Source organism: Centruroides vittatus, unplaced genomic scaffold (assembly GCF_030686945.1).
Source record: "Centruroides vittatus isolate TY-2023 unplaced genomic scaffold, ASM3068694v2 scaffold_3315, whole genome shotgun sequence".
In the NCBI taxonomy this organism is placed as follows: domain Eukaryota; kingdom Metazoa; phylum Arthropoda; class Arachnida; order Scorpiones; family Buthidae; genus Centruroides; species Centruroides vittatus.
Window position 1 is genome coordinate 3470891 of NW_027122703.1, and position 15883 is coordinate 3486773.

At 30.0% G+C, this 15883-nt stretch overlaps 1 long non-coding RNA gene across 1 annotated transcript; it reads left to right on the plus strand.

Annotated features, from left to right (window-relative positions):
• Positions 1-200: 200 nt before the first annotated feature.
• Positions 201-2114, plus strand: LOC136988492 (uncharacterized). The gene is made up of 3 exons (XR_010882771.1): positions 201-399; positions 500-649; positions 2047-2114. It is a non-coding gene; the product is annotated as an uncharacterized lncRNA (long non-coding RNA).
• The last annotated feature ends 13769 nt before the right edge of the window (positions 2115-15883 follow it).

Sequence of the window (15883 nt, forward strand, 5' to 3'; positions counted from 1 at the left end):
TGCTAACAAAAACTCTCGAATGTGGTCAATAATAAATCGTACTTTATTTCGTTAATTAATAATTAAAGAAAATTAATTTTGACGATTGTAATTAATCAACTTTAACACGAATTCAAGATCTTAAACATTCAAACCAATTGGAGTTAAGAAAGATGAGGAGGAGGAGGAGGAGGAGGAAAAGGATGGAGGAAAAAAATCTCTCGTCGAGTTAAAATTGAATAAGAATTTTCGACTATCCTTCACATAAATCCATACTTAAAATAAATCTGAAATCTCTCGAAAGTTTCGATATGTGGAGTTTATTATTAGACGAGTAGTTTCTCGTTTGATGTTAGCTACTTTTACCTTCATGGCTGCCTTCACCACTCGAGCGTGTTTAAAACCAGCACGTGTATCGCCGTAATTGCAATAAACGGATTATTCCAACTTCATTATAAAACTCTCCGTAATCAGATTATGTAGGAAAATAAAAATTTCTCCATTTTTCTGACGTCAACAGTAACGATAACAGAAAGATGGACAGTGGTGCACTTCACGAGGATGCGATTGGATAACATCCATCTGTTTGGGACGTAGAGAGTATCCGGCAGCGATGAAAGAAGAGATGTGACGAAGAGACTTTTGTCACAAGGTCACCAACGAACAAGAGGTCTGAGTGTATTTGACATTACTAAATGTCCTATCATAGATAATATGTCTATTGTCGACTGCTATTCTCTGACTTATATCATCGAGTGGAGACACAGATAATTTAATTTTGAAAGGTTTCACCTGACGATTTCTTTTTCTTTTTTTTATCATTCTTGCAAGGATCCGTAAACGGAACGAATGGCATTCAGATGACGAAACAAATTGACTTAATCAGTTATTTTTTTCTCCCAGTTCTTGGAAATTACTGTAGCGTGATTGTTTAAATTCCAGTAAGATTATATAAGAAATAAAATTTCTAGTAGCCGATTGGTTTGTTTAAAATATCCAAAAATTGATTACACAGTCTACAAGCTTTCAAACTATTATTATTCTACTTCATGAATCTGGATAAAAATGAACTATGTTGTATTTTGCTTCATTATCATGCAGTAGATACTTAGTAATTCATGATCCGGAAACGTCGAGTTCATCCCAAAGCTAGTTTTTGTCCCATTTCCAAAATCTAAAACAAAAATAAAGTTCAAATATAATTTATTTTTTCCTTCATTTCCCGCTTCCAGCTATCGAAAAGTTTTGTTTTTTAGCGACGAAATAATTAGTCGGCTTTTTTCACGAAAGATCACAAAGAAAAATAAAATTTAAAAAAAAGAAGACATTGACCGAAGGTGAATAAATAATAAAATAGTTATTAATAACTCTTAAGTTTCAAATATGCTGCAGGAAAAAGTGATAGCTTCCACGAAATTATTATTATTATTATTATTATTTTGTATTACCTTAATTGAAGTTGACGACATTTTTTTTTATATAATAAAGAAATGAAAATTAAGAGGAAAAGCCAGCAATTTTTTTTTTTAATTTCGTTCCTTTTTATTTTGGAAATTTAAAAATCTAAAACTTGTAAATCTCCAGTATTGTTCTGTAAATGAAAAAATGTAGAAAACGTTGTCATCCCGACAAAGAACCAAATTCTAAATCATCAACATACGTAATGGGAAATTTAATAACCAGTTGGGAAATGTGTTAAGTGAAATCTTTTATTTTTCCTCCTTTAAAATGTTGAAGGAAGAAAATAAAGTTAATTAAATAGAAAAGAATTCGCTTAAGCGTTTTGCAACGAAATTAAAGAGAAATTTTGTTACCGACTCGATACGGATATAAAATTTATAACCGAGATCAAAAAATCACTTTATATTTTGCTTTAATTATAAAAATAATAATAAATTTTTGAGAGTTTTTCGTGATAATTACAAGCATAACTTCCTAAACTACTCACCTCAAAATATTTAATACATAAAAATATGAAGTAAATTAAATTAATTCGATTTTTTTTTTAACATCTTTTCATCCCATTTTCCTTTTTCTTCTTCTTCTTTTTCGTCTTTTTTCTTTCAGTGTCGTGCCTATAAAGATCAAAGAAAAGTAACATAAATGGCATTCGTAAAAGGGGAATCTTTTCAAGGGATTTTGTAATAAAATGTAAAAGTTTTTGTTTAATTTCTTATTTTTATGTTCGTTTTTATTAAGTGTAGAGTGTTCCTCCTATTCAAATTAATGTAGGAGTACTAGCTTATTGTTTTTCATGCACGCTACTTTGAGCAAAACCATCACGTGATTAAGAATATATATATATATATATATATTTGTTCTGTTTGGTCGGCATTCATAGCATAAAAAAACTACATACTTATAGGGAATAAACGTGCTGGGTTTCTTTTATTGGTTTTAATCTTCAGAAAGAGTATTTCTACTTCTTTTCATGTATATTTATACACGTGAATAAATCTTTAAAAGATTCCATCTTAGGTATCTACAAAATAACTTCAACATTCGTCTTTGATCTTACGTTTTAATATTTTAAATGTATTTTTCTTCTTCTTTTTTAAAGGTAGAAACGACGCCATTAAGAAGTTAGAAATGATGGCATTAAATTATTAATTAATAAATTATTATTAAAAGCTTGTGGAAACAACAAAAAGAAAAAAACGATAAAAGGAAATGCTTAATGATAAAACTTAATCTCTCGTCTGAGAAAATAAGTGTTGTATGACTGACAAGTTGGATGCCGTATTGTTAATGGCAATAGATCAGGATGACACAGTGTGTGAGATGAGCGCTTCACATCCTTATCGACTCAGCAGCCATGTTGGATCGAGTACTCTGCAAAAATGAAAAGTTTCGTTTAATTAATAAGGGCAATTTTTTCTATTATTATTATTTTCTGATAGGCTATTGTCGAAAGATAATATAATTAACATATAACAGTGAGGACGTGTTTAAAAAAAAAAAAAAAAAATTAGTTAGATATAGGATAACTCCGTATTATCGTGTCATTGATCAGTTTGGATGATGATAGTCCCAGTCCGTAGCTAATAGAAACCGCCACTTAGATCGATGTTGTGCTTACAACATGAATTATTCAACGAAAGGAACAACATGACAGAATGGAAATAGCTGATGGATTATGAAGGTTTATTTTTTCCTTTTTTCCTTCTTATTCTTGTTAAATCCTCATCTTACGATCTACTGAACTTGTTCCTTTTAATGGAGTTTGCTAATTAATGGAGAAGACAGAGAGGGAGATGGAAGCTGTTAAATGTTGTTGAGAAAAATTCAATTTTTTCCTTTCCTTTTATATTGTAATGAGATAAGGACGATTTAATAATAATAATAATAAAAAAGGAATAGAATTTTCGGATTTTCTTAAATTTTTATTTTCCATTAGATTATTATTGTTAATGTTTAATTCGTATCCAATTTACATGTGTGTAATCTATATAGATTTATTCGTGAGTCATTCCAGTTGTTCCTCTTAAGTAGTACATATATATATATAGGCCTATATATTCGGTAAAATATATTCTTCTTACGATTTTATTTTTTATTCTGCGTGCTTTTTGCTTTTATACTATAAGTATGCATTACTATATATCTTTTCTAGATAAAAAGATATATTTCTTTCAACTTTTTATTCAGCAAAAAAAAAAAAAAAAAATATAGAAATAAATTTTGAGGTTATCTCAGACCATTCTTTCGTCTATAGAAACGAAGATCCTTTGAGTTTAGATGACAAACACACATCAATTTTTAAGGTCACTTTTAATAACTTACGTACAATATCTCGATGTTAGTTATTAAAATATATTATTTAACTTTAAAATAACTAAAAAATAAACGGGGGGGAAAGATAATTTATATTTTGAATAAATCAAAATCCATTTAAATGCTAGAAATAAGCAAGATATAATTTACCCGGAGGAATTCGAAGAAATGTACTTAATACGAATGAAAAGAAATAATCGTGAATAAAAGGTTATAGTAATATCGTATCAATGTTTTAAAGAATAATGTTTAGGGACACGTTTCGCATTTTTACTTGAGTTTTTTTGTGTTATAATGAAATGTATATCGAACGAAAATACTTCCTTTCTATTTTGGACAGTACAGTAAAGATTTTAAATATGATATTGGATGTTTGTTTACTCTTGGGAACCAACGAATATCAAGTAAAAACAGAGAGAGTATCGATCTAAACTTGTAAGGAAGGAAGGGGGGAAAAATTATAATAATAAAATAAAATTTAAAAATTTGAAACAAAAATACTAGAATATCAAATATGGAAAAGAAACTTGTATAGTTGATATTCTTCGTATTTTTGTACTAAGATTTATCGAGTTCTACTCCTTACTGACGTTACGAATACAAATAGCATCTTCTTTCATCTGAAAGCTTCACCTTTTGTCAGAAAATACACTAGGAGCTTGTTTGGTATTCATTGCAAGAGAACAACTATCACCATAAACACTTCATTATTGCACCGATAATTAAATGCTTGATAATATGATAGTCGTTCCACAGATATTGCCAGTGAATAATGTTGCTCTTTTATTTTTTATTTTTTTATTATTATTATCAGAATCCAACTTAGTTTTCTACTTGGACAGTTTTCCAGTTTCCTTTTGACATTTTCAGAATATTAGAACATTGCAAACTTATCGGAATTTGAAGAGAAAAAGACCGTTCGTTTTGACTTGATTGAGTTGCTGTCTCTTTGCTGTTATCTGTTGAAGATAGTAGAGAAGGCAGCAAAAGTCATTTAGTTCATTGTTCTAGCTATTAATCATTTTATACGTTAGGGGGTTATTATCGATTTCTCTTTAGTAAACGAATGCATTGTTGTCGTAGAGATTATCGTCATTGGAAAAATTTGAAGTTTAAATTTGATTGATTCGAACTCTTTTTTTTCTTTTTCAATTTTTATTATTTTGATCAAATCTTTTCGTTAGGATCCGCACAAAAGAGCGAGGTTATTACACTCTTTTATATAAATAATTGCAATCTTTATGAACACGATACAAGAAATATAACTCAAATAATATTAAAATCATAAATAACTTTTCAGAAGATGAGATCCTCATTTATGAGACGGAGAAAAGTCGATGTTTCTAATATAAAATGTCTTATTTGCATACATCCAATGACGATTACTCTTATTTTTTTTTCTCCTATTCAAATACATCAATAGACAATTATTTTAAATACATTATTATAATTAAAAAGAAAAATCAGTTTGTCTTTTTTCGACATTAACTACTAATAACCTCATAAAGAAAAATAAATCCATTAGGAGGAATCTGATAAGAGCAGATTTGATACAGGTTGACAATTCAATTTTCTATTTTTATCGGACCATAAAATAAAAGGCAATACGAGTCAAATGTTAAAATTATACAATATCGTAATAAGAGTATCAATAATAGGCAAGATCATAATTTATATTAGTTTATGTAAATTTACTTCATCGATTTTCGAAAGACGAAAGTCGGTTCGAATGGAATTTTTATTATTTCCAAGCGAAGTACGGAATAAATAAGTTCCAGAGAATAATTTTACATGTTAAAAATAGACATCTGCTATTTACGATCATAATTTCGGTTATATGCATTATAAGAGCTATAAAAAAGCATTTTATGTGGCTTAGCTGTAAGCCAACATAGTAAACACGTTGCTCTATTAATAATCCTGAATGGCATTATTGTGGTCATAAGGAGATTGTTTCGGTCTTGTCAACCTTTTACTGCACGTTGCTAGAGCTAAAACCCACTGCTGTTACTGTAATAATAAGTGAGTAAATTTGAAAATGTTTAACGTTCCTAGTTAGAAAATGACAAAGAGTTCTAGTGATATATTTTTAAAAGTGTAAGGAAAATTTTCAACCTAAGAAGCGGATCTAACTCATATTTTAACTACCGAGTACCCAGGATATATAAAAGCCGAATTTACTAAATTTAATTCTAGAAAACTTATAGAGAAGCAGAAAGTGGGACTTATTAACGAAACTTTGTTTAACTAAAAAGAGTGTCAACTTCCAAGTTTTTATGAGCTCATAAAAGAATGGACAATAATGGGTAATTCTGGTATCTTCAACAGTCCTCTTCCTTAATTGGTTTCTTTTTGGACATCTACAGCACCTAGATTGTTTTTTTCTTTTCCTTCTCTATTCTCGATCCAAGTAATCTAGCCATCAGTCAGTTAACAACATCGTTAGAACGGTCAACAGATGGCTGAAGGGAGAGAAAAAGGCCAAATTCGGTCTTGGTATCGAGATTACAACGCTTGGCTGATTCTTGCATTACTCAACTGGAAAATGGCTTTGCAATGGAAACAATGAAATGACTTCGACTTCGCACTAACGACATCTTCGAACTGTTTTAACTCTTAATAGCTTGTGATTTTTCTGTTCTATAGTCACAAGACCTGTCCCTCGAGACTCCAAGGTTGATAAGATGTCGAACTCGGAACCGTAAATGGAGCTAGGTGGTATTCGACTGTAGATAACAACTCCCGTTATTGGTTTTCTTATACGCTTCGATTTTTGGGTAATTTAATGAAGAATTACTCCCATTTGTCACTCGTAAATATTGTTTTTAGTCTATATGCAACGTATCTATTTCGCCAATCATCAAGATGCCATTGACCGACTTAATTGAGATAGCAAGAATTCTTCGGCTTCACGGATAAACAAAGTCACCCATAAACTCTTATCGACGTTTAATTAAAGGGCAAAAGGAAAAAAAAAATAAGTCTATACTCATTTTTCCATCGCCTGTAGATAAAATTTCTCAATTACTTAAATTGGAAAGTTAACTAAGTTCATTATTTGAGTTAAAAAGTTTGCGAAGAATATCGAATATTGAAATACTCGTTATTTATTAATTAAAATGATTGAAATAAGTTTCTTCCTGGAAATAGAATAAATAGAGAAATAAGGTTACGCTGCAAGATATCGATTGGAAGTTGGCAGCTAGATTAGCTTTGTAGTAAACAAGAGTGTTTATTTGTTGCTCAAGAATCTACGAGATTATCAAGCTACATGACATGAAATGTATCGAGGGCGGTTACATCAGATTTTATCTTTCAACTCGGCTCTTGTGATTTTTCTCTATAATTGAATTATTATAAAATTTAAAAAAGTCATAAACAGCTTCTTTCATCAAATAACTACAGGCGCGTGTAATCAGATTTCAGCTGTGAAACGTTTTGTATTGTTAAACTGTCGAGGAAATTTTGAACCTCATCCTGCAACTATGGTGTTGTTATTTTGATAGGTGAGGTGTGCGAATTGACTTTATAGACTAAAACTGTAGTAAGAAAATTTGGAAGTTATCCAGTAACTTCACATTCTCATTCTGATACACCAAGCTTTCACAACCCCATGTAATTAACGGTAATCCTACAGTGGATTGACAGCATTACCGCATTAACTGTGCTTTATCTATCTCAGGGGAGGAAGAAAATTCTTTTGCTCTTGATGGGATAAAAAGAATAAAGAAAAGAAAATATACAATCATCGACCAGGTCGAGAAACGATATTTGGAGACTTGAATCGGTCAAAGTGCATCTAAGAATTTTATGGAACTTATACAATAGGTTACAGTCCTATATCTTTATCAAAGAAAAAATAAACTTTCTCTTCGGCTTTTTCAAAGTATAAAAAGTAAAAAATTCTATTTTAGTTTCAATTGTCAATTTGAAATTTCAAATAATAATTCAATTTCAGAACATAAAAAACAAATTTTTGTTTATTATCGTTTATCATTTTATTTATGCCAATCGATAGGCATTAAGGTTTTCTTGCATGTTTATTTGAAAATAAACGCTTATTAACATAAAGAATCACGGTTTGGCGTGATAATTTTATGTTTTTCAAATGCAAATTTGCGTCAAATTAATATCCGACGAAGATTATTCGGTACAAAGGTGATTCTTCTATTATAAACAATAATAGTAATAATATTTACACAAACTGCAGCGAGGAGCAGTAAATTCTGTCTCCCTATGTAAACAAGCCAGAAATAAAATCAAGGTAATGTACCGTATAGCCTTGAGGCTTGGATGCGAGTATCCTTTCAAAGCCGTCTTTAGACAGAGTTCCATTTGATGTAACATTCTCTAAACTAGAATTAAATCACAGAACGTTTCTTTCAATAAATCGCATTTTTAAGACTTTTTTCCTCTTTTTTTTATAACTCAAAAAAAAAATCTATAAATTCATAAATAAAATTTATTTAAGTTGAATTTTGCATTTCGATTTAGATCAAAGAATAAAATTTCCGATGATTAAACATAAAATTAATCCACTCCATCAAATGCAAGACGTCTCCATTTTTAAAAGATGATCTTGCATTTTAGAATTAAAACACCGATCCAATCTCTTCTATAATAAAAATTCTTATAGGCATAGAACGGTATTGAAAGAATAAAATAAGTAATTTAATATTTAAAATTTTCTTTTTTTAAATAATAATAATAATAAAAGACAGTCGATCTAAGCTAAATAACTTGAGCATAAATTTGACTCTATTTATGAGATTTTTAAACTCGGTCATTCAATTCTATACCCGACATGATTAAGTTGTCAACCATGCATGAGAAATTTACTAGAAAGAAACTCAGAATTTTATTGGACCGCACTCTCCGATAACACAGCCATTTCTAAGCTTGACTGACCTTTATATCTTTTGTTTTGAATAAATCATTTCGAGTGATAAAGTTGTTCCCCTTGATAAAGTATCGGATGCTTCAATATTTACACATCTAGGAATTTCCAGCTTTATATATATTTTTTAAACTTGGCAGTTCGTATATCTTATCTTTATAGCTCGGTATACGAGTTCCGTAACAACTTGTTTCATTGTTTTGTTTCTCACTTATGATGCCTTGTGTGATCATCATTGTTCATGGTTATATTTATGGCTGACTTACGACAGAATACCTCAACTGGATCTAATGCAACCAAGTCGACTTAATGAACCTATATTCAGATATGAAGACTCCTACCCAAGCGGATCTTAAAAGCCAAGAAATTTTCTTAAAACTAATTTTAATGAAATATGTTTCTTTTATATATATACATCAATACCTTCCTACGCAATCGACTGAGATAGAAGCTTAATTAACCAATGAAAGGATTTTTTTCTACATAAATTAGGGGAGTCACAAGACCGAAATTTAGAAAGCCAAGCTGTGAAAGTAGAGAAATAGCCTTTTTAGGGCGAATTCTCGGCCACCTAACTGTCAAAAACCTCTGCCAACTAAAAGAGTAATGTACACAGTGAATGCAATAAAGTCGATAAGAAATATACCAGAAAAGTCTTAAAAAATGTACGTTTTTCAATGGCGAGAAGGCAGTAGAAAGGAGAAAGACAAAAAAACCTAACATGCTCGGTAATCGAAGAGATGGTAGAGCCTGGATTGCCTAGTAACCTTTTCTGTGGAATCTTGATTTGATAGACGACGGTATCAGAAGTTAATAACGACGGTTAATGTGCTACGGAAGTCGTATTGTTAAAGGTAGAATCACGTCATCAATCAACTTACCTTTCTTGCTTATTTCGTTTGCACGGCACGGAACTTAATGTGATTGCGTTCTGTGCTCGTTTCTTTTACTGGAATTACATTGGAAAGAAAATGAGAATGAAAATATTCGATATTGCCATTAAAACCATATTAACGTAAAGTTTTGTGGTGTCGCGTGGACTGTATGTTGGCTCCATTCGGTCATAACGTCAATATATAGATTATTAAATATTTTATTTTCAATCGAATATCCCCGCGACTCGACGTCTATCCGCCTTTAAATTTATTGTTTGGTATCTTTTTCGGTAGGTGGAACACCTCTAGAACGAAAAAAAGAAAAAAAATATGTGCTTTAATTTAATAATATGAAATGCATTGTCATTCTGTTTCGGCTTTTAGGAGACTATTAACCTTTCTCGTTCTTCTTGTTACGATATTCTATATGAACTTTAATGATGATGATTTTCAATTTTTATCTAACTTGGCTCTGGAGAATCTTATGCTATTATTACAAAACAAAATCATAAAAAAATCATTACTTCTTACATTTTGCATAAGCAAAATATATGTAATTCAGATAAGTAAGGATTTAAGCATATGTGTACACGTCTGTTTCTCTTTTTCCCCCTTTCTTTCTTTAGAATACATTTTGTAAATACTGGAAACGTATTTCCATTCGGAATTCTATGACATTTCGGAGTCACGATTGGCATATAAAACAGGTGAAACGTCGTCCTGCAAAGTCACGAATTTCAGTTCAATCAGACGTTTTTTTCTTTTTTTCTTTTTATTCCACACTTCCGTCCATTTGTCTCTGCAAAGCGTGACCGAATTGCGGAATTTCTCAACATCCCAAGAAATAAATTCCGTGCTACAGTTCGTAACGAATCTAGCCATAATCTGATTTGCCTTAAAGTCTCTCCAAGTCGAGCGGCGCGAGTTGCAAAAGGCAAAGATGTCAAGAGTATGTTACGGAATGTGGAAAAGATGGGATTTTGCCTGGAGGGCTGCCTTTTGGCTTATGCAATTTTGAAACGTTTTCCGGGTTTTGTCCCATCCTGCCATATTAAAGTTTAAAACTGTAGCTCGACAATAAAGCTTTTTTTTTCCGTTTTAGTTAATTTTCTCTTTTGGCATAAGTAAAATGGATTTACAGTAATAAATCCGTTTACTGGAGACTTAACATAAGTTTAGCTTCTATTCTTATTTATTTATTTATTTATTATGGCTTTATATTTTCATTAAATTCATCGACTTTTTCTATCTCTTGATTATTGATCAACCAATCCTTTGCTAGGGGATTTTCTGCTGTTGCGATTCGTGTCCCTGAAGGATAGGATTATCGAGTTACTACTCGGCCAAAACCTAAGTGAAAGCTTTCAGTGGTTGACGACTTTGAAAATGGACATTTGTTTTTGTCTTTCGGGAGTGCAATCAGACAAGTCGATGTTAATTCTCATCCACAACTAAGAATAAAAGTCGACATTTTTTTATTTTTTTCTTCCTGATAAACCTGTAAAACTAACTTCTCATACCCGTCTGAGAGTTAATCTTGATTTTATTCCGTTTGAAACGTTAATTTTTATATTTTAATTTCCTCTGCAACTTAGCTCAAGTCGTAAATTTTAATCAGACGAGAACATTTATTTTTATTAAAACTTAATTTTTGATAGAATATTAATAACAATTAAGCGTTGAATCGAAAATATAATTATAGGAGGGAGTAATTATCACTAATGGTTTCTGAAAAATAAAAGAAATTGTAATTTAGTTACAATGATGTGTTTATAAATAGGAGAAGATGAGAAAAGAAATTTAACTAAGATGGCCTTTTTAAATAATCTGTTAAAGTAATTTTTAAATAGATTCGACTCTCGAGAGACTAGAGGATCTATTAATATAGCATGTATTAATCATTCGCATTTAAAGGAAAGACAAAAGTTTATGAAACTATTATTTCGTTAAATACCGGTAACACCTCATCTGTACTGCTTTGTTCCTCCATTTTTTCTTCTTCTTCTTCCTCCTTCTGTTTAATTTTCCCTATGCCTACAAAAATTTGTGTTGATGGTAAAATCAATGATTGGACGATATTCGTTCTTACTTTAATGGAAACAATTGATCGAAAACTAAAAAGATTCTCGATAAGAAATTTCTTAGTAAACGTATTGTTTTCAAATATTAGTGAATTATTTTTTTACCGAACAATTTGAAAAATGAAACAGATAAGAAGTTTTCTACAATAAATTTAATTAAGAATTCCGATATTTGTTATACCAAAAGTTGTTTTATTTGTAAAAGACTAATAAGTAAAAGAAAGGATGGATTCTTTTGCTTTTGCAATACAAGTAGTCTAAGTGAAAAAGAAAGAAAAGTCAAACGGACAGACTCCTTAGTTCTATCTTTAGTCAAGTGTTGTTAGAAAAGGTGCCACCGCTTGAGTAGCGAACCATGACTTCAATCATCTCCCGAGAGAAGAAACTTGTGCCATATTCTTTATTCTTTACTGAGTCTGGAAAGGTTTTCCCTGTTGATGCTAAAAGAAGACATTCATATTTCATTCCTGTTTAAGAACCGGTCATAGATATCCATTTAAATACTAACTTTATATACAAATATTATTCTTAATATTTTATTGCATAATTAATTTAACTGTAAATTAAGAAAATATAATTGAAAAAAAAGAGAATAATTTGCTTTTACACTTAAAAATAATAATAATAATAGTAATAATAATAAAAAGAAAGCAGTAAAAGCAGATGACCTCAGATATTTTTAGTTATGACTATTGATTGCATATTAGTGGAAGGCGATATGATTGCTTTCGGGTCGTATCACTGCAGTAAAAATAGCCTTTTTCGGATTTATTTTTTAAACACTTTCTCATCTGTTCATCGATTTAAAGAACCACGAAATAGCAGAAGAGATTACATTCATCAGATTTAGAAATGCCAGGGTAAACTATTGAATTGCCATTTTAGATAAATGATTGTAAAATATTCTTAAATTAACTGCACGGTATATAATTTTCTTAAAGTGCTATCGTCCGTTGATATATTCTCTATTAAAATTAAATAGTACTTTTTTAAAAGCTATTTTAATTATTATTATTAAGCAAACTACTCCGCTAACTCATCCAGAATTGATTACAAATTTTTATAGACAATCAAACAATCAAGTAGCGTACGAGATTAGATAGAATACATTTACTTAATTAAACTATCCTTATTTTAGAAATTTTTTAAAATAAAATTTCAGTTTATTTATAAATGAATTTTTCTAAATATTTACGCTTTAATTAACTTCACAAATGAACTTGTACCTTATTCAATAAAATCTTATCTCGAATGTAAATCAATACAGTATATAAACACAGTTATTCAAATTTAATAGGTTTATATAAGTTACAACACACTAAAGCAGTTATCTATTAACATGCTGAGCGCATTTGCAATGATTTCTAATGGCTGCTCTTTGACTATCATTAGTCAAGCTTTCGGCATTATTTATAGGAGTTTCTGTTTAAAAGTTTCTATGGCTACATGTGTACTGTGTCCTAAACAATTTTAAAACACATAAAATAGTTATTATTAATATTATTATTTTAAATAACGAATGGGCATGGGCATTAATGCATTAAAAAGTAAAGATATTTGAAAAATCCAATTGCTACGATTGTAATTATCTCATATATGTCACCGTTTAGTCAAGTAGAAAGCTTGCGAGAATAAATTTCAAATTCAAATTATCCAATCACAATTCGGATGTCAACGTCAGACGAGACGTCAGACAAATTCGATCAATCATATTTAATTTCAAATTTTATTTCATCAAGTAACGTTTTATCAATATTAAATTCTCATTTTATGCAATCCCTACTAATAAATGAAAAGCTGTATATGGATTAAATAGGTAAAATGAAAGTGTTAATACCGAAACGCGATAATAATTTCACGTTGTTAGTATAATGATTTGCTGCTGTGAATATTTAACATTCACTCATTCATAATTCACAAGTATGTTGTTGCGTTTGTAACAAATGTAATAATTTTAGTAATATTTGATGTGTAAATTGTAATGGTACGAGATGGGGAAGAATATTTTACATTTTATATACGATAGAATTAATAACGAGACATAAAATACTCCTAGAAACACGTTGAAACTCCATTGCTCTGATGGAAGAGGAAGAAGATTTCTACATCCTCACGCATCTTCGATATTCTTAAAAAGAAATTTTTCCTTTATATATCGATCGTTAGTGTGCAGATAAGTGTTATGCATCGATTAAGAATGCTTTTGTGCCATATCAGAATCTGCACTCGATGACAGAGGAAGGCTTTTATCTTCCAGTGAATTTAGGAGACAGAAAATTGCACCAACTATATATAACTTAAGCCGTATTTCTAGTGGTTAAAATATAATAGTACGAGCATTTAACATATCACGAATAGCGCATTTTTAATGTAGAAATACGACAATTATAGAACCACTGTCAACGTTACATACTGTATAATTACAATAGGACGTCACGCATTACATCTATTCTTTTGTCAATAAGCGTCCTAGCATTTGATATACTTGTCGAATTTTTTTACAATAGTTAAACATTAAAACATCAATAAAAAACGATAAAAATATCAATTTTTTTTTTACGTTTTAAACTATTAAAAATCGATCTCACTTTGTGGGATTTACACGTTATTCTAATTGAAAAAAGCTAAAATGAGAAGTAACTTTGATAATCTATACATAAAATTTAAGCTTGAACAGGTCAATATTGCAGAAGCCATAGAAGGAAACGGGTCCTCTTCTAACCATTTTTAATGGGTTAAAGACGTAACATGATTGTCGATCCTAATCTAAAATTTGAACTTCGATCGAAGCTTTACAACCAAATTCTAGAATGACAGATTGAATTTTTGTTAAACAGATTAATAATAATAATAATAAAACTAAGAAATTCTGAAGCCGAATAGGCTATAAATTCTTTAATAAAAAAAAAAATTATAACTAAGCAAATTTTATAATTACCTTAAATCAGATATAAAACAAGACATTGTAAATTATGACAAAACACAGAAAAACAGATCAATTACTTGCTTAAACGTCCGGATAAATTTTTATAAAGTTAAGAGCAGAATTTATTTCTTAAGAAATGTAATTTATTTTGTTTCCTTGAACTTCCGCATATATTTGTTTTTGTATGTAAGGAATTTACGATACATCTCAACAGGTTTTTCTCCCCCTTAACAACGTATAACAAAATAAAGCAAATATTAAGGGAATAAATATTTATTCAATGATATTATTATACTCTTTGATTAATAATTTAATTTTGCAAGCGAATTTGTGCATTTATATAGGCCCCGTTTACATTAAATAACCGAGAAATAAAATATATTCAATGGATAAAGAATTGAAATCTTACAAATTGTTTACTGTCGTAACGTTTAAAGATGTTGAATAAATAAATAACCCTCCCCCCTCTTTTCAAATTTTAAATGATTTAAATACTAATATAATAAAACAGAAAAGTCTTATATTTAAATTAATTTTTAGGGAGCAATGTGCAAAATTTCCACATTTCTTTTTCCGTCTCCCAATAAGATTTTCCCCACACAGACACTACCGGTATGACGTCACGCCTCGGTAAAAATTCCTCTTAACCGCAATAAATCGTGCACGTAAGATAACTTTATATAATATGCCATAATTTTATACGGATAAATACTTTATAAATTGTTATAAAACGGGATTACTATGGCTAACAAACAAAAAAAAAAAAAAAACACAGGTAATAAAATTTAAATACGTTCCCTGATCAAACGCGAGATGGCGCCACCGTTAGTTAATTAAATTTAAATCAATTGTCGTATAAAATAAGCCCTTTTATTTTCCTATCTAGTTACTTTTTCCCACCGATTTCCAAAGCTCGGGTATTAACTGTCATTCTCCGTTATGGGAAATAGGTCATCACTTTCAAACAGCAACGATATAAGACAGTCACTTCCGGGCTGGATACACACCGGAAATGGATAGACATTAACACAGTGGCTCACCCTAGCGGGAGAAAGTGAGATAGGAAACTGTTGTCGTTGCTGTTTCTTGTTCTGATCCCTTATAAGTTTTATTACCTCAACCGTAAATTTCACTGCCGACTCCTACGTTACCCGTTTTAAAAGCGCTCTTTATTTTTAAAATTATAGCTTTATGTAACTATCTTTTATTGCTTTTTTGAAAAATTTATTTAAAAAAAATATTTTTCCAGCGAAATTAAACATTTTTATTTCTTTTCCCCTTCTCTGTTACTATATATATAGTAACAGAGAAGGGGAAGTATATATATATATATATATATATTTATATGTGT